Consider the following 19,369-nt stretch of genomic DNA (forward strand, 5'->3'; position numbering starts at 1 on the left):
TTTGTTATTGTTCATTTTAACCTTTATTTGACTTGGTTTAACAAAAGAGACATAGTAAATCTTTTCTCATAATGATTGAAACATTCTTCACTTAGGGAATTATATTGTTTTGGAAAAAAGCAGCTTGTATCATTCTGCATTAAAATGTGCAACATTGTTATTTTGGATTATTTTCTATAATCCTAAGTATATAATAATGCATTAAAAAGCCAATATGAGACTTTAAATTTCTTAACTTAAAAAAGCCCAACTATAATTGTATTATCTTAGCAAGAAAAAGAAGACTTATAATACTCAGGTATACAATTCAACTAAATTGGAATTTGATATTTGTACAATCGCTCCTCCTTGGAAGCTGCAGGTAGACAAAATTATTATATATATTGTATGTATGCTGCACGTACATAAAATTAATGAGAGACCCTGACAATAAGCAAGCTCCTTGGAACCCAGACTGGATTGCCAAGCCGAGTACCCCTGCAAAACAAATTCTCTTTGTTTGAACATATGAAACCTACCAAAAGAGAGTGAAAACCAGTTTTGTTTTTTTTTCTTTTTAAATTTTTTTTTGTTTGTTTTTGTAGGAGAACCACCAGTGGAAGAAAAGATCACTTCCTCTGTAGACACTTTATGGGTTTCGGATTCCGTAAACTCTGCCATGTAACTTGACCCCAAAGTTAGTGAAATCCTGTTAGACTTTCCCTTCCCTCCTTCCTGCTTCCATCTTTCTGTCTCACCTTTGAAAACCTAGATTTGTATTTGTATACAAGTGTGATCCCTCCTCCCATTGTCTGGTTTTTTATCCAGGCACTTTTCACCTACATCCTCTTTTTCCCTCATTTGGCAGTCAGTTGGGCTTCTTCCTGCCTTGAATACCACATTCCTGAGTTATTCAAGCTCAGTCATTAGCACCCTGTCCCCCTACTAAAATTATGAATGAAAAGCCTTGTTGTTCTTTACAAATAACTCAGGCTTCCTCAGTCAGTCAAATTCAAATGGAAGTGACTGCCGGACAAAGGGGCGGGATGATGGACAGTCCTCACAGCGAGTCATCAATGCCCACAGGAAGTTTGCAAAGGCACAATCTAGGTGGAGAGGATTGGGTGTTCCCAGAGGACAAGGGTTGGGGGGGGAGCTGGGAGGGGAGGGGTGCTCTTTGAATCCTTTTGGATCTTAAAGGAAAAAAAAGAAAGTCCAGGAAGACCAGAGAAAGCAATGTAGAGAGTCAAATTTGCCCTAGCAAGAACTGAAAAATCCTTCCCTGGAGACATCTCTACCTTGCAGTAATGCTGGTTGAAACAGACAAAACTGAAGGCCCTGACCATTTACTGGGTTTTGAAAGCCGAACGGGGCAGTAGTGGGTTACAGACTGGGAGCTGTATGACTCCCCGCTGAGAAGTTGCATTGTCCAGGGGCCCCCTTTTCCACAACAGGGGAAAAGGTAATTGACAGCCTGATTGTTTGGCCGGGCCCCCTGCTGTTTTAAAATCCTGGAAGGCCCCAGTCACACGTTGTCAATAACAGCCGTCGGAGGTGCGGAGTGAAGGACTGTTCAGGAAGCAGTTTGAGCCCTTCAAGTGGACAGGCCTCAGTGACTTTTCTTGCACTCTGGCTGCCACAAGCGACTCATTCAAAAATAACCTTCAAGTAATAAATCAAACTTGTTTCCTGAACTATACAAGGAACAGCTGGTTATTTTTCCTCACTTTTTTTTTTTTCTCAAAGACGAAAAAAAAAAAAAGAGATTTTTTACTACAGGAAATCAAGCATGTCAAAATTTGGCAAAGCAATTTGGATGATTTAACAGCTAAACACTTCTCTTTTTAATGTTATGCTTTCATCGGCCTTTTTTTATTTCGGCTTTCCCTTTTTGCATTCTGTGTGCTGTCGTGGGTCCCTTATCTCTGCTTTCCTCCTTCGTGAAAGGAAAACGAGTTTAGTGTTTTGTCCTTAGAAGATCTTTGGTGTAATTTCTAACATAGTGGTCAAGATGCTCCACTTCTTACACAGCTAAAATTTGTTTTGTTCTGCAGGAAAAGTTTGGCTTTAGACCTATGGTTCCACGTCTCTTTTTCTCCAGAGATCCATTTATTTTGGAGTTCTGATGACAAGGCAGTTTTTCTCCAGTCTGCTGATTTAGGAACCCTGAGCTAGTACATATGTCACAACTGAAGTAGTCTGGTGTCTAAGAAAGTACATTTTGAGCTCTTTGGTCTTTTTGCGTCTCTCTTTGTGCCTATTTTTGTGTTTCCTCTGTGTGTGTCTTTTTCTCCTTGACTATGTTTGCCCTTCAGATTCTAGAAAAATTGGCTAATCTCTGATTGACCTTAGCAGTAATTAAAAATATAAGAAACATGAAGCAATGGCCTTCTGTGATGATTCCTGTTTACCTTTCTTTTACAGATCCTTGGTATTTCCAATAGAAATCCATTTTAAGTGAAAATATTTTAATGATCTTATGAGTGTGTACCTTAGAGGTCAGCTTTTCACGACTTGTGGACTTTGAGAATTAAAAAAGAAGTGTATTTGAGAAACTGTCCGATTTTAGTGTACTAGGTCTATTTCAATCTATTTAACTTAACAGTCAGGATTAGATATTAAGATTATGTAAAACATCTCTTTTATAGGATATTTTGACCACTCTACAATAAATGAAAAAACATTATAATATAGCATTAAGTGAGAAATTATAAATTATACTTAGGGATTTTGACCTTTATGTATAATAAATTTATATTTCTTAATTTTGTTGAAGAGATTATTTATTTGTAATAAAACACTTGTAATGAAAGTTATGTTTACAGGAAGATAATAATGAAATTCAATTTGCAGTAGAATTAGGTCATGGTAGGCTTCTTTTGTATTTCTATTCATTTCTTTTTAAATTTCTTTTCCTTTGTATTTCCTTTATTAATGACAATGCTGTAATAGCACAAATAAATCCATCTTTGTGCTGTATAAGTAAACTTGTACACTTTGTAAATATATAGATATCTTGGCTGATACAAGTGTGAGTTTAGCAGTGGGTGTGGTTTCCATCTAAATGATTCTTCCATATATGGCTGATATTCATACTGAACCTGTTTTGATGTAATATTTCTTTACTTTCAGCATTTAGCTTCGAGCATGTGATACGTGACTGGAAGGAATTCCTGCAGAACTGTATTAACATGTTCCAAAGAGCTGAATCCTGAGGTTAGTACCACATCAGAAAATTTGAGAATTTGCACAGTAATTACAGTATGGTTCATAAATGGTCTTATAATTTGCAAGTGAATTACATTATAGATACGATATTTAAAATGATATAAAACACTCAGTTCTGTAGATGAATCTTTTCTTTTTAAGTCACAGCCTTTTGATTCGTTCAGAGATGCTCAGGAATTGCTGAGTTAAGTAGTCTTTGAACCTTCTGGTGTCCTCCTTCAGCCTCACAGCTCCTCCCCTTGGCCCTGTGGACTCTGGTCACAGTAGGGGCGGGCGAGATAGCGAGTGTAGACTGAAAGTGCTCTGTGCAGACTTGCTTTCTGGCCTCCTGTTCAGCTGCCAGTCTCACAGCTTGCCCTGAGAATGGACTTCCTGTGCTGTCATTTACACTCACTATCACACTAAGCGCTCTTTGTCACTCAGCCTTTGAGACAGAAGGGGGCGAGATAACGCATCTAGACCGCTCCTGTTGACTTTGTAGATAAAGTCAAGGGCTGGAGTCAAGAACCCAGGGTCTTAGCCTCCTCACTTTGCAACTGCCTTGCCTTGTGACATTGAGCCAGGCCTTGGACCTCCCCATTCCTCACTTTTCCTCTTCTATCCAATGAGAATCAGGGTGGGATGTTCTCTTATTTATCAGGAAGGTGTGGTTGTTGAAGGAATTTCTAAATGCTTGAAGCCCCTAGCAAAAGGAAAACGAAATCAGATAAAATGACCTTTTCTTCTGCTTTTTTTTGGGGGGGGCAGGGGAGGGGGGGGATGGAAAGGAAGCTGAGTCTGGTTAATTACTCCCTACTCCCAGAAGTAATTCATTCTATAATCTGGTAGATAGGGGATTTTCCTCCTACCCTTGTCAATTTTTACCTCATCCTTATCTTTTGCTCTTTTCATCTTTCTGTCTCTCTCTTCCTCTCTGTTTCTCCCTTTTCCTCTACCCCTGCAATGTTTCTTTCATAGCAATGTGCTATGAGATCAAGGTGTGTAGAAATCAGCAAAGGTGAAAATCATCTCTAAAAGGCTCTGTTCAATGTGGGTGAGCAGAGACACCGAGAAAATAGGAGGGCATCCTGAGCTGACTGGATGGGGAGGGTCAGTAAGGGGATGCTTTTGCAAATATATTGGACTTAGAAAGGTAAGCCTTTAGAGACAGTTACCAGATGTCAATGGCACCCCACTCCAGTACTCTTGCCTGGAAAATTCCATGGACAGAGGAGCCTGGTGGGCTGCAGTCCATGGGGTTGCTAAGAGTTGGACATGACTGAGCGACTTCACTTTCACTTTTCACTTTCATGCATTGGAGAAGGAAATGGCAACCCACTCCAGTGTTCTTGCCTGGAGAATACCAGGGATGGGAAGCCTGGTGGGCTGCTATCTATGGGGTCTCACAGAGTCGGACACGACTGAAGCGACTTAGCAGCAGCAGCACCAGCTGGCAAAATGGGTCTCTGGGCCCTGGGACCACTTATTTAGAGGTTGTCTCAAAGAGATGGGATTGGAAAGGGTTGGAACCTATAGTGAAATTCAAGGATTCTCTCAATGGGATAAGATGGAGGGCCTGTTCTGACCACAGCCATGGCTTCATCCTTTTCCCTTTTCAGTAAATTGTACAACTGCGTAAAGTGTAGCTTTAAGACAGAAGTGATTTCATCTCCTACTTCAAATTAGAGTGTGTGAAGTATTATGAATTTTAAAGCATGCATTTTAATACATTTTACTTGGTTCAGCGGGTAAAGAATTCGCCTGCAGTGTAAGAGACACAGGAGACACGGGTTTGATCCCTGGGCCAGGAAGATCTCCTGGAGAAGGTAATGGCAACTCACTTCAGGTTTCTTGCCTGGGAAATTCCATGGACAGAGGAGTCTAGAGGGCTATGGGTCCAGTCCAATGGGTCCAGTCAAATAGGTTGCAAAGGATCGGACATGACAGTGTGACTAAGCATGCACTTTTTAAAAACCTTTAGTGGTTGAGTTTTATTGCTATTGTTTTCATTTTATTCTGCGAAGAGCTTGGTTATATAAATTACAAGCCAGACATTAATTCACTTGGCATTCCTCATGGCCTTTTAAGAAGGGTACTGTATAATCTGGCTTGCTTATTGGATTTTCCACATCTACACATCGATTCATATGTATTTTGATTTTTTTCACTCAAAGGGCAGCAATATCATTTTGGTGGTGTATGTTTTTGATCTATGTACATACATGGATTTTATATGGCCTGACATTGTGTTTGTTACTTCTTATTGCATCTATTGTATATTCTAAAATATATTATTCTATTTTGCTACCTATAGCTAGGCTTTTTTAGGGTGACTCCCCTCATTAAAAAAAACAAAGACTACTACATGGGGGACATAAATATATATATATATAATGTAGTATATGTACATAAATATATATTTAAAATATAAAAATATATATTTTACTTATTTTAATAAGAAGGATATGAAAAGATATGTATCAATCTGTCTATAATACACAGGATCTGAAGGGAGTGCAGGATCTTATTAACTTTAAAAAAATACATTTATTTATTTTTAATTGGAGGATGATTGCTTTACAATATTGTGTTGGTTTCTGCCATTTATCAACACAAATCAGCCATAGGTATACATATGTCCCCTCCCTCTTGAACTTCCCTCTCACCTCCCACCCCATCTCAGCTCTCTACTTTGTCACACAGCACCAGATTTGAGGTCCCTGAATCATATATCAAAACCCCACTGGTTATCTCTTTTACACAGGGTAATGATTATGTTTCAATAAGGAACTTATTAACTTGCTAAACTTTTTTTCTGCTGTTTCACTTTGTACAACAAATATGTGTTGCTTTTAAAAAATTATTGTATTACTTTCTTAAAACATTAATGAAAAAAGTTTCACTACTGATTTAATATAAACACTTAAAGACAAAATTTAGTAGTCACTGATAATATTTATGTTTTACAAGATTTTTGCCAATCTTGTTAAAATGTCTAAAAATCTCCAAGAGTCTCTTTTGTTTTTAGAGCACACACATACACAAGGCAATGGTTGGTGCTCCCTCTGCTGGTTTCCCTGTAAGAATTAGCGAGCCAACTTGGGAGAGTTAAAAAGATAACAATGAAAACTATGTTGATTCTTTGATCTTTAAGCACCCTTTCCACATATGAGCTTTATCCTAGATTGGCAGCAAGTGTTAAAGCAGTTTGTGAAAATGGGTTCTTTCCTGATATTTAACAGTGATACTGAAGTTGGGCTAGATAATTCAATTTCTCCTTTTTCATATCATATAGTAAGATCTAAAACACAATTATTCCTAATTTATTGGGACTTTTTGAGTGGGGATTAATTTTATACAACTAACTCTAGTAGTCAGTTGATGGAACATCTTTACATTAGTAAGCAAAAGTGATGGGAGAATCGCCGTCCCTGGGATTCTCCAGGCAAGAACACTGGAGTGGGTTGCCATTTCCTTCTCCAATGCATGAAAGTGAGAAGTGAAAGTGAAGTCGCTTAGTCCCTCAGTGACCCCATGGATGGCAGCCTTCCAGGCTCCTCCATCCATGGGATTTTCCAGGCAAGAATACTGGAGTGGGATGCCATTGCCTTCTCCGTTGCTGTGTGCAGGCTTACTCTATTTGTGGCAAGCGGGGTTTCCTCTCAAGCTGGGGTGTGTAGGCCTTTCACTGTGGCAGTTTCTCTTGTTGTGGAGCACAGGCTCAACCTAGATGCATGGGCTTCAGTGGTTGCGGCTCACTGGCTCTAGAGAGTGGGCTCAGTAGCTGTGGCACACCAGCTTACCCGTGGCATGTGAGATCTTCCTGGACCAGGGATCGAACCCAACTCTCCTGCATTAGCAGGTAGATTCTTATCCGCTGTACCACCAGGGAAGTCCATGAGCCATTTTAAAAATTAAATACCTTGTTACATCATTACTGTAATTATAAATTCTTATATAAAAGATATTTGAAATTTTCTTGGTTTAGTTAATATCGATATCTAAACTATAAGATTCTTAGAATTCATTGAATTCATCAGTTTTTTTTCCGGGGCGGGGGGCGGGGGGGAATCCTGACTTTCATGAATCAGAATATGTTGAATTATATATACTATTCATTTATCAAATATAAGGCAATGGCAACCCACTCCAGTACTCTTGCCTGGAAAATCCAATGGATGGAGAAGCCTGGTAGGCTGCAGTCCATGAAGTCGCTAAGAGTCAGACATGACTGAGCGACTTCACTTTCACTTTTCACTTTCATGCATTGGAGGAGGAAATGGCAACCCACGCCAGTGTTCTTGCCTGGAGAATCCCAGGGACGGCGGGGCCTGGTGGGCTGCCGTCTATGGGGTCGCATAGAGCTGGACATGACTGAAGCAACTTAGCAGCAGCAGCAGCAGTATTAAATCATTCCTAAATCTTTTATTGTATTCTGTATTATATATATAATATGGTATTCTGTGTCTTAAAGGGGTTTAATGTGAAGATTCTGTCGGTACATATTCAACTCTTTTTACTAGCTTTTGCCTTTAGGTAGATGTTGGCATAGTATTAACTGATAGAATATATGAAACTGTTTCCCTTAGGGACATAGGCATTTAATAGGGAGCTCTGGTGAATCTATGAACTTTCAAAGGAAACATTTTTAATGGAAGGTTTCAGGGAGAGGGCTTTTGTAGGAGAATAAAGTAGACTGGAGAAGGGTCACCTCTGGACAGGCCCATGGGAAAGAAATGGAGAATTTAGAGAACTCCAAGCAATAGACAGAAGAGCCTGGCAGTCTGTAGTTCATGGAGTCCCAAAGATTTGGACACTACTGAGTGACTTTCACTTTTTCAAGCAATAGGCAATAAAGAATGTGGGAGGTGCTATTTATCGGGGAAGAACAGGAGTTGCATTTCCTTATAAGAGAACTGTTTTCCTTAAAAAAAAAAAACAAAAACTTTTTATATTATATTGGAGTGTAGCCATTTAACAATGCTGTGATATTTTCAGGTGGACAGCAAAGGGGACCTGCCGTACATATATATGTACCCATTCTCCCCCAAACTCCCCTCCCATCCTTGCTGCCACATAGCTTTGAAAAGAGTTCCCTGTGCTATACAGTAGGACTTTGTTGGTTATCCATTTTAAATATAGCAGTGTGTATTGCTCTCCTTTTAAAAAAGTCATTCCCTTTGCGAAGGGTGCTCAGGGAATGGTAAAGGAGAAAGGAAATAATAGGGTAGAAAACCAGGTCTCATAAATCAACTTTACCCATCACTGGATGAGCCATATACCACAGTCAGATCATTCCAACAGCATGGAGAACACAAGGTAGAGATTTAGGCAAGTGACAATGTTGGCAACAGGAAGTTTCATGTAGCTGAGATCAGCCACAGCTACTGGAGTTTAGGCCTGGGAATTCTGGGCTCTGAAAAGAGTGGGGAGGTTGATGAGTATTGGGGGTCTGGTCATACTGATGGCATCCGCATACATACTGTAGGACCCCAGTGCTGGAGAACCTGGAGTACCGGGCAGTGCATCATAGCAAAGACGAGACTCAGTTCCTGCTGCTGGACTCGGAGTTCAGGAGGATTCTTGGCAGGATCCCTGTTCTGGATCATGGGCTGTGAGCAGTTAGGGTCAAGGCTGATTTGATACTGACCCCAGTGTACTAGCAACTTCCTACATCCTGAGTCTGGAGAGGGTTTGTATATGAGTGCATGTTCAGTTAAGACCTACAAGCCACACAGATGATGGCCCAAATCTGGAATTTTAGGAGATGTTATTGGATGGGAGGTTATGTCCCTTGCATCTCAAACCATGATATGTGGGCTAATGCACACTTAGCCTACTTAAAAAGTCACTGTGCATTAGAGGTTAGAGATTAAAGAAAGAACACCCCTGCTTTGAATTTTTTAAACAGCTTTATCGAGGTATAAGGGGCTTCCCTGGTGGCTCAGTGGGAAAGAATCCACCTGCAATGCAGGAAACATAGGAGACTCGGGTTTGATCCAGACCTGGGTTTGATCCCTGGGTAGGGAAGATCCCCTGGAAGAGAGCATGGCAATCCACTGCAGTGTTCTAGCCTGGAGAATTCCATGGACAGAGGAGCTTGGCGGGCTATAGTCCATGGGGTCACAAAGAGTTGGACACAACTGAAGCGACTTAACATGCATTTATGTATTGAGGTATAAATTCAGATACTATACAATCCACCCTTTTAAAGTGTACAGTTAAATGAGTTTGAGTATATTACATAACTTCTTTGAATTGTGGAATAATACATACAATATAAAATTTGTGATTTTCACCATTTCTTTCTTATCACAATAGTAAAAGATGTTTATCAGTTTTCACAGTAAATAGACAAAAAAGAAAAGATAATTACAGTTGCAAGCTATAATGGAAACATGATTAACCTAACAGTATAAAATAATTACACACAATTTGGGGGATTAAGTAGAGTGATGTGGTAAGTGGAAGTGCATACATGCATATGTTTTCATCCACTCAGCCAGTCTATGTCTTATGGTTGATGCATTTAATCTATTTACATTTAAGATAATTATCCATATGTATGATCCTGTTGTGGAGAAGGGAATGTCAACACATTCCAGTATTCTTGCCTAGAGAATTCCATGGACAGAGGATCCTGGCTGGCTACAGTGCATGGGGTCACGAAGAGTCAAACACCATTAAACAACTAACACTCTGTCTCTCTCTCTCCCCCTGCCACCCCCATTGGGACTTCCTAGAAGGCACTAGTGGTAAAGAGCCTGGCTGCCAATGCAGGAGACTTAAGAGATGCAGGTTCGATCTCTGGGTAGGGCAGATCCCCTGGAGGAGGGCATGGCAACCCATTCCAGTATTCTTGTCAGGAGAATCCCATGGACAGAGGAGTTTGGTGGACTACAGTCTATAAGGTCGCACAGGGTTGGACATGACTGAAGTGACTTAGCATGTATGCACGCATGATCCTATTGCCAGTTTCTAATTATTTTGGCTTTATTTTGTGTAGGTCTTTTCCTTCTCTTGTGTTTCCTGTCTAGAGAAGTTCCTTTAGCATTTGTTGTAAAGCTGTTTTGGTGGTTTTGAATTCTTTTTACTTTTGCTTGTCTGAAAAGCTTTTGATTTCTCCATCAAATATATTAATCATTAGTCCCACATAATTGTTCTCTAATTTTTTATGTATTTATTTTTAGTTTTGTCTCTTCAGGTGATATATTTTAAATTTCTTATATGCAGGACTGTTTTTTCAGATCTTTTGCATTACCCTAAGAACTTTAACTTGATTTTACCCAGATTATTCTAAATGACAGAGATGTTAGGGCTTTGTTTGTTTGTTTTTTCCAATATGCTCTATAGAGCAAATCCCCTGAATTTCTACATGAGAGTGTGGGAGGGAAAGGTGCTTTGATTTTACATACTTGGGTTTTGTATGGTATTTCCCTTGAAGAATGAATTGCCCTGAAAAATTTCAAAAACTATGAGTGTGTTTTGCTGATGATAATAAACTCAGTATTTAGAAGCAACTGAATGTAGAAAACTTTTCATTGAAAGTCTGCTGCTGCTGCTGCTGCTAAGTTGCTTCAGTCGTGTCTGACTCTGTGTGACCCCATAGACGGCAGCCCGCCAGGCTCCTCCGTCCATGGGATTCTCCAGGCAAGGACACTGGAGTGGGTTGCCATTTCCTTCTCCACATTGAAAGTCTAAATTAGATTATTTATGAATTGATTTCTTTATGAATATATACTTTATGTATTACTAGTCCTATATGAATTCCTATATGAATCAACTTAAAATTATATGTGTTTCTTTTTCTTTTGTTCATGATAGTGGTTTTAAAAGCCATGGTTTTTACTGTTAGAAGAACTTTTAGTCCAAGAGTACTCATGTGTTCATAAACCTTATAGTCCAGGAAAAGCAGTCTGGAAAGAGAAAACTCTCTTTATACCCCAGGAGTTCCCCAGCAAATAGATATGTACTTAAATGGAAGTGCATTTTTTCCACCCTTGGACTGACCACATAAAATTTGGCACAGCCAAGGCATTGATCTAAACGAAGCTAGGATGCATATAAGAGCTGGTAGATTTATTTCAGGTCCTTTTTAGCCAAAGCTACTTTGTTGCTTTATTTATCTTATCAGAATCTTCTTTGCCTTTCATTCTCTTCTGATCAGAGAGGTAGACTTCTTTAGACCTACCTTCTCTGTTAACAGTAGCCATTAGTCACATGTGGCTGAAATGTCCTGAATACTTGCTAGATTTCAATGACTTAGTATGGAAAAAAAAAAAAAGATGGTGAACTAGCTCATTTGCATATTTTTGTATTATACATTGAAATGACAACAGTGGTTAAATAAACATTATTGAAATTAATTTCATTAATTTCTGTTTCTTTTTAACCACTGAAAAATGTTAATTTACATATATGGCTCACATTCTTTTGAAGGAAACTCCTGTAGACCAATAGTTCTTAAACTTTTTTGAATAATGATGCATTTCTTTGACACTCTGATAAAAGCTCAATAGATCATAGAGAGATAGATACTGTCAATTCTGTTACAGCCAACAGATGTGTTCCTAAGACCCGCCTTACTGTGCAAAATCATGCAAAAGAAGCTATAGGGCTGGCACTGGAGTAGACTTTCAACAATTTCCTGAGTGACATGTGAAGAAACACAATAAACATGGTAGCCTGGTTCTGTCCATGGCAAATGGGTAAGAAATACGCCAGTATTATGATAAATATGGTGCTTGACCCTGAAAATGTCTCAGTTGTCTGTGGGGGTGGAGCTCTACAACTGCCCGCCTCCAATGCCTGCCTTGTTCCCCTGGCCGCCACTCTGTGTGTCAGAGGAAGAGAACTTGTTAGAAAAGTAGAAAAAGACCGAGAGAAAGAGAAAGAGAAAAATAACAGAGGACAGACAGGAAAAACACAAAATAGGCTGAGAGGAAAGAAGGGGGGAAAATGAAAGAGAAGGGAGGGCATGAGGCTGATTGCCAGTCAGCGGGGTTGCGGCTTGTGATTGGGAGGTTACCTGAACTCACATGGAATGTTGGAAGAGCACAAGGAGAAAGTTGGGAAGTGAAAGTGAAAGTCGCTCAGTCGTGTCGGACTCTTTACGACCCCATACAGTCCATGGAATTCTCCAGGCCAGAATATTGGAGTGGGTAGCCGTTCCCTTCTCCAGGGGATCTTCTCAACCCAGGGGTGGAACCCAGGTCTCCCGCATTGCAGGCGAATTCTTTACCAGCTGATATATCAGGGAAGCCGGGAAAGAGTTGGAACAGTAAATTAAACAGCAAAGGTAGAGCTCATTGTTCTTAAGAGGTGTGCGCATGTGTGCATTTTGTTGACTTGTGCAAAGCTCAGTTCAGCTAGGTGCAGTTTTCTGTGTTGGCCTGGAGATGAAATTGGCACAAATACAAAATTAGCGTTGTGCTACAGCCTTCGCTAATTTGTCAGTCACGTCGGAACAAATTCACGTTTTCAAAATAAGCGTTCTAGCAGAACTGATTGTAGAAACATACACCAGGATAGATTGTGACACACAGCTCATGTTTGCAACCTGCAGACTGGAGGAGTGTCAGGGCATGTCAGGCATGAGGAAGCAAAGGTGAAATGCCCGCAATAGGTTTTTTCAAGGTGTTATAGTACCTTACATAGTTATAAGGGATTATAAGAAGGGGAGAGTATTGAGCAATTTGTGGAGACCCCAGTGGAATGTAGAGAGTGAATGCATTTATGGGGTTGGATTCCTGAGGGTAGAAGACGTTGAATTTGAGGAGCAGAGAAGGTAGATTCCCATTGGATACCAACTGAGAATGATGTATTTACACAGCCTTTCTAATCTATGACAGAATTGTCCAGGAAAATCTATTTGCAAATAGAACTCTCAGGGACAAGAAATGAATGCTTGGTGAGAGGAAAATTCTAAGAGTTAGTAGGAAAAGAGAGCAGATATTGTCTTAATAGTCTGCTTCTATTTATCCTGGGCTTTAGTTACAATCCACAGAACTTGGTTCCTGTGACTTTACAGAAATAGGTCTAAGAATCTGTCAAGGGAAAGTGAACTGAGATCTTCAAGTCACTAGGAGTAGTGAAGTAACTTTGAAAATTAAATCAAACCATTGAAGTAGTTGCCCATTAAACATGATAATACTAATGATGGTGATGATGATGATGACAATAAGCTAGTATTCATTGGGCTTTAAGTGTAGCTGGGGACCTACTATATGTTTCATGTGGATGATTTTATTTACTGCTCATATTTAAAAAAATCTTTTTTAAAAATTTATTTTTTAATTGAAGTATAATTGCTTTACAGAATTTTGTTTTTTTCTGCCAAACATCAATGAATTGATGAATTACTCATAACATTTTGAGAAAGGATTTTTAACTTTCTTATCTCTCTCTTTTTACAGATAGAAGTAATTATGCCAACATCACACTGGTAGCAAGTAGCTGAGTTGGAGGAGCTTGAAGGCAGGCAGTCTAAACCCAGTGTTTGCATGGAAGACTCTGGTTTTATTAGTGATCTTGCTGGGGACTTTCCTTTTCTACTGTTGTATATTCTTGTTGTTCAGTTGCTAAGTCGTGTCTGACTCTGCGACCCCATGAACTGCGGTATACCAGGTCTCCTCGTCCTTCACTATCTCCAGAGTTTGCTCAAACTCATGTTCATTCGGTCAGTGATGCCATCCAACCAGTTCATTCTCTGTTGCCCTCTTCCTTTTTCCAGCATCAGGGTCTTTTCCAAAGAGTCAGCTCTTTGCATCATGTGGTCAAAGTATGGGAGCTCAACTTAAGCATCAATTCTTCCAATGATGTTTGGGGTTGATTTCCTTTAGGATTGTCTGGTTTGATCTCCTTACTGTCTGAGGGACTCTGGTACTGTTTAAATTTGTGTAATGAAATGCTATTACTTAGATTATTTTTAAAATGGAAGGAAAATACACATATATGGGTTTAAAAAAGGAAGCATAGAAAAAAGAAATAAAAACAATTTAAAAAACTGAAATCAAGTTTAAAATTCACATCCAACATACTATAATACATATATTTGGGTAGCATGACTTGAAAATATTACTTGATACACATGTGCAGGGGGTTTTCCATCCATGTATAGGCTTCTTGGGGAGTTTCCATTGCTACTGGATGTATATAGGATTGCCAACTGTAAATCATAGTAACGATGGGTGATAGAATCAATTTTAAATTGCTGTTCAGTTTTATCCAAGGCATATTTAACATTTGGCTTTAAATGTTAACAAATGTCATTCATTATTTTTCAGAAATAGGTAGAATTAATCATTTTTCGCAGGTTCAGTTAAATTTTCTTGTGTGATGATGCAGGGATAGTATGCTATACAGAAAGCAACATATTATTGTAAAAGCCTAAGCTGCACATTCATTAAAATTATTTTCCATTTGCTTATTTTTGCTCTAGATTCTAATTTATAAGAAGGGTATAGTAAGGCATTTTATATTTAAGCTAAATCTATTTTTAAATGAAAATTTTTTTTCTGTAAGTAACAATGGGTACCACCAGATTTTATTCTCTCTGCTTTTGATGAGAATACGATCTGTTTTCTCTATTGTCTTTTCAGATACTTGGTTCTTATTAGTGGATTAGAAATGACACATTTTAGAAAGGAAAATAGGGACTTCCTTAGTGGTCTTGGACTGCAGGGACATGGGTTTGATCCCTGGTCAAGGGAACTCACATCCCACGTGCCACCAGGCTCCTCTGCCCATGGGACTTCCCCAGACAAGAATACTGGAGAGGGTTGCCATTCCCTTCTCCAGGGGATCTTCCCGACCCAGGGATCAAACCTAGGTCTCCTGCACTGCAGGCAGATTCTTTACCCTTACGTGTATTTGTGTGTTAGTCGCTCAGTTGTGTCTGACTCTGTGACCCCATGGACACAAAATACCTTTAAATTTGTGCAATGAAATGCTATTACTTAGGTTATTTAACCTAACTAAATGCTATTTACTTAGGTTATAGCCTGCCAGGATCCTCTGTCAATGGAATTTTCCAGGCGAAGATACTGGAATGGGTTGCCATTTCCTTCTCCAGGGGATCTTCCTGACCTAGGGATTGAACTCAAGTCTCCTGCATTGCAGAGCCCTTGACGAGTAATTAAAGATCTTTGACTTTGTTTAATGGCTAAAGTATTATTATTTTTGTCTTATTTGTTTTCTTTTCTTTCTGCATGTTTCCCCCCCTTCTCGGATTAAATTTAATATACGGGACTCAGGGAAGTCCTAGGAGGCTAAAGTTTCTCTACGGACAATGGGCAGGTGGAGTACATGGTGGGGAGTGGGGAGTTGGTTCTGGGAAGGCCCCATAGGGTCCTGCTCAGTTACAGTAGAAGACCATCCCCTACCCCTTTTAATCCCTACTTTCAGATGTTCCATGATTTGGGAGATGTCATTTTGTCCATTCACATTTTTTTTTTTTTTCTGTTTTCTGTTGTGTGGAAGGAAATAAGCATACACATTTGAGGATGAGATTTTTCTAAAGAACTCTTTTTTTTTTTTAGAATTGCAGTAGGAGCATATTTTCTCCTATTATTGGATAAATACCTAGTGAGCTGAGCTTTCCTGGTAGCTCAGCTGGTAAAGAATCCACCTGCAATGCAGGAAACCCTGGTTCAATTCCTGGGTGGGGAAGATTCCCTGAAGAAGGGATAGGCTACCCACTCCAGGATTCTTGGGCTTTCCTAGTGGCTCAGATGGTAAAGTATTTACCTGCAATGTGGGAGACCTGGGTTTGATCCCTGGATTGGGAAGATCCCTTGGAGAGGGCATGTCAACCCACTCCAGTATTCTTGCCTGGAAAATCCACATGGACAGAGGAGCCTTGTGAGTTCAGTCCATGGGATCTTGAAGAGTCGGACTTGACTGAGTGACTAAGCACAACACACATCTGCTGAGGTGCTCTCTCTCTCTCTCTCTCCCTCCAATTCCTCTTCTGACTTCCCTGGAGAAGAACCATGTACTTAAGACTAACTTTGCTCTCTTGCATCACCTTACCTGGCTCACCCAAACATCTTGGCTGCACTTCCCAGAGAGATGGAATGTCTGGGACTGCTGGTGGGGGTCTGGGGGCTGCTGTCAGGGGTAGCTGCTCTGCTCTCTAGCACTGGTCACCACATAGCTCTCCTATGACTTCTCAAGTGATGTAACTGAGCAGATCCTGCCAGCAGTCCTGGCCAGGGGCCAAAGGGGAGAGACGAGGGTGGGGAGAGTCTCCTTCACCAGCTAGAGATACCTTCATGTACTGTGGGCCTGAAGAGAATTTAGTTCATTCCCTAGTAAGGTGGAGGAAAAACAAGAATGGTGGGTGGGGCTGATTTTTTAATAAAGGAATATGCTTTTTTAATAAAGTCATATCTTACGGTAGCTCACTTGGTGAAGAATCTGCCTGTAGTACAGAAGACCCAGGTTTGATCCCTGGGTCCAGAAGATCCCCCAGAGAAAGGAATGGCTACCCATTCTAGTATTCTTGTCTGGAGAATTCCATGGACAGAGGAGCCTGGCAGTCCAGGAGGTTGCGAGAACCAGACACGACTTAGCAACTAACCACCATCATGCTTTTCTTAAAACTATGATACTGATAATTAATAAAGGTTTCAGTCCTAGTGCAACAAAGTTGATGCCCATGCATTTGTGGTATCAGGAAAGTAGACCCAGGCCAGCAGTTTCCCTTTGAGTCTGGGAAAAAGCATTTCTCTCGGGCTGAGCCCTCTTTCCAGGCTTGATTATGAATGGAAGCATTTCTTGGCTACCCTGGCAATATCCACTGAGCTTGTCCAGGGGACCAGGAACATGGTGCACGATGGAACGCTTCCCTTGACTAGGGAGAGCAAGCTGCTGATGGCATTGAGGGCTGATTTTCCTCTCTGACCTCTGTTCCTCATCTCCCTCCTGCCCTCTCTGCCTCTCCCACAGGCTCCAGTACAAGCTTACACTTAGTAGAAGTGCCCCAGGTCAGGGGCAGGCAGAGAGCAACACACTTGTGCTTGGCAAAGTGAAGGCCTACAAATTCCAGCAAGTGTGCTTACAAGTCAACTCTCGTCCCTGTAACAGTTGGCTGGGGAGGAGACTGAGATTTCTACCTTCTTCATTATCTAAGTAATTTGCCCTATCTATCTTTTGGAAACAGACTTTAAGCATGTAGTAACGACTCTAGATCATTCTTACACCACCCCAGAGAATTGGAACAGAAGGATGAGGGGGAAATGATTTTCCAGTTCAACTTCTGTGTTCTTTGCTGCTGCTGCTGCTGCTGCTGCTAAGTCGCTTCAGTTGTGTCTGATTCTGTGCGACCCCATAGATGGCAGGCCACCAGGCTCCCCTGTCCCTGGGATTCTCCAGTCAAGAACACTGGAGTGCGTTGCCATTTCCTTCTCCAATTCATGAAAGGGAAAAGTGAAAGTGAAGTCACTCAGTCATGTCCAACTCTTAGTGACCCCACGGACTGCAGCCTACTAGGCTCCTCTGCCCATGGGATTTTCCAGGCAAGAGTACTGGAGTGGGTTGCCATTGCCTTCTCCTTCTATGTACTTTAGAGAACATCAAAAGCCAATGTGCTAATTTAAAGGCATCAGTCATATCAAGATAGGTAATATAGAAGAAGAGGGCTTCCCCAGTGGCTCAGCGATAGTCTGCTAGCAGTGCAGGAGCCACAGGAAATGTGGATTCAGTCCCTTGGTGGGGAAGATCTCCTGGAGAAGGAAATGACAATCCACTCCAATATTCCTGCCTGGAGAATGCTGTGGACAGAGGAGGCTGGAGGGCTACAGTCCATAGAATAGCAAAGAGTTTGCCATGACTGAAGCAACTTAGCAAACACACATGCAATGTAGAAGAAGTCAGTGAGTCTTGGGGTACTTATTAAATATTTCATCCTACATCTTAACTGTTAAATAAAGCACACAGATGAAGCAGAAGAATGAGTTTCTGAGTCTCAGTGTTGTGGAAGATGCAGTTGGTAGCAGACCCTCTGGTATGTGGGTTTTTTTAGGGTAGTGTAAGATAAAACTTAATTTTTCTGCTCTACTCTCAATACTTCTGACACCACCAGTGATATGGATTTTTCCCACCCCAAGTAATTCTCCAATTCTCAGTGCACACTGACTTAGTGGCCTGTAATCTCAGTGGACACTGACTGAATGTCTTATAAATTTAACTTTTGATTCTGACACTATCTACCTGTCAGATCATGCAGGTCAAGGGCTCAATTCCACAGAACTACCTCCACCCCAGATGTCAACCGCCAAGCCCAGATTACCACCTATACTTCTGACCAAATGCCACCTATACTTCTGATGATTTGCTAGAATAGTTCACAGAGCCCAGGGAAGTTTTCCCTTACATTTGATGGTTTACTTTAAAAGGATGCAACTCAGAAAGCAACTGTATGGGAGAAGTGCATAGGACTAGGTGTGAGGCAAAGGGGTGTGGAGCTTCCATGCCCACTTAGGGTGTGCCACCTTTCCAGCACCTTCATCTACTCACTCATCTAGAAGCTATTAAATCTTGCTATTCCTGAGGTTTTATAGAGCTTAGTCTCCAGCCTGCCACACCCCCAGCTTTGGGGTAGAAAGCTGAGTTTTCCCAGACTGGGAGGGTGCCGATCATATCAGCTTATTGTCCACATCTCTGTCGTGTGTACTTTATATCCCTATCTTCAGTCCCACACATTGAAGTGTTTTTCTGTACCTAAATTATTTGAAGACCTAATAGAAAGGAGACTGATTTGGTCATTTAGAAAGCTCTGTAGAAATCACATCTCAAGCCTAGAAAAGGTGAATTGCATTGTTCAACCACGACCTCAAAAAAAACCCATCCTACATGAGTGGCTAGGAGGTCCAACACTCCCCTAACGTGGGAAATGAATTAGTTTGCTAGTTCTGCTATTGCAAAATACCATGGAATAGGTGGCTTACGGGAGACGGTGAAGGGCAGGGAAGCCTGGCATGCTGCAGTCCATGGGGTTGTGAAGAGTCAGACACTATTAGCGACTGAACAACCACGAGGCAGCTTACACAGTTTTTTCTCACATTTCCAGAGGCTGGAAGTCCAAGATCAAAGTGTTAACAAGGTTAATCTCCCCTGAGGCCTCTCTCTTTGCTTTGAGGACAGCCACCTTCTTGCTGTGGTTTCAAGTGATGTTTCTTCC

The 19,369-nt window shown here is 40.8% G+C and overlaps 1 long non-coding RNA gene across 2 annotated transcripts in view; it reads left to right on the forward strand.

The window, feature by feature from the left end:
* The window catches only part of LOC129624602 (uncharacterized), a 29,073-nt gene extending 13,728 nt beyond the window's left edge, over positions 1–15,345 (forward strand). Inside the window, exons 2-3 of one of the 2 annotated variants that reach the window (XR_008701055.1) lie at positions 3,112–3,195; positions 13,602–14,026. This is a non-coding gene — a long non-coding RNA (uncharacterized LOC129624602). Of the gene's footprint in view, positions 1–3,111; positions 3,196–13,601; positions 14,027–15,180 lie in introns of those variants that run through there. The other variant, XR_008701054.1, reaches the window with a different exon arrangement.
* Positions 15,346–19,369: the final 4,024 nt, after the last annotated feature.

The sequence above is a fragment of the Bubalus kerabau genome, chromosome 12, assembly GCF_029407905.1.
Source record: "Bubalus kerabau isolate K-KA32 ecotype Philippines breed swamp buffalo chromosome 12, PCC_UOA_SB_1v2, whole genome shotgun sequence".
Taxonomy (NCBI): domain Eukaryota; kingdom Metazoa; phylum Chordata; class Mammalia; order Artiodactyla; family Bovidae; genus Bubalus; species Bubalus kerabau.